We start from the raw sequence: 581 nt of genomic DNA, 5'->3' as shown, positions 1-581 counted from the left end.
ATATTCACACAAGGTTGAATCAAATGAGAAACAAAAGAAGAGGCGCTCTCATTCCTAACCCAATGCCAAACAAAAAGTAACACAATTTCAATGCCCCCAAGACCCGGTGGGTCACCGGCGACCCATGTGTCATTACAATAGCGTTTTATTCAGTTGTACTGCATACAACTTCTTTCCTGCATTGTAAAAGAAGAGTGTTAATACAGATAAACAATGAAATTTGCAGCTTACTTCAGAGTTTAGCACTGTTTTGATTTTGACCTTTTGTTTTCCGTTAAGACCCAATGGGTCACCGGTGGAACAATAATTTTGAAAAAAAGTAGGTCATCGTCATCAAATTCAGATTCAATAATGAATATGGTTTTATTATCTTATTTTGTGCCCCTCAGCTGCAGAATTTTTTTTTTTACCAAGGAAAAATAAATTGGGCCTCTGAGGGATAATGCATTTTACAATTGCATGTCAGGTAGGAAGAAGCAGAATAGTAATATTTTAGACAACGGGAAGAAAAACAGCGGCCAGTGAGTGATATAACACTGTTAACAAACATAAGGAAATGTTTGTTCATAAAAATATACATT

Source organism: Littorina saxatilis, linkage group LG4, assembly GCF_037325665.1.
Source record: "Littorina saxatilis isolate snail1 linkage group LG4, US_GU_Lsax_2.0, whole genome shotgun sequence".
Classification (NCBI taxonomy): domain Eukaryota; kingdom Metazoa; phylum Mollusca; class Gastropoda; order Littorinimorpha; family Littorinidae; genus Littorina; species Littorina saxatilis.
Note: the sequence above shows the minus strand (reverse complement) of the source record.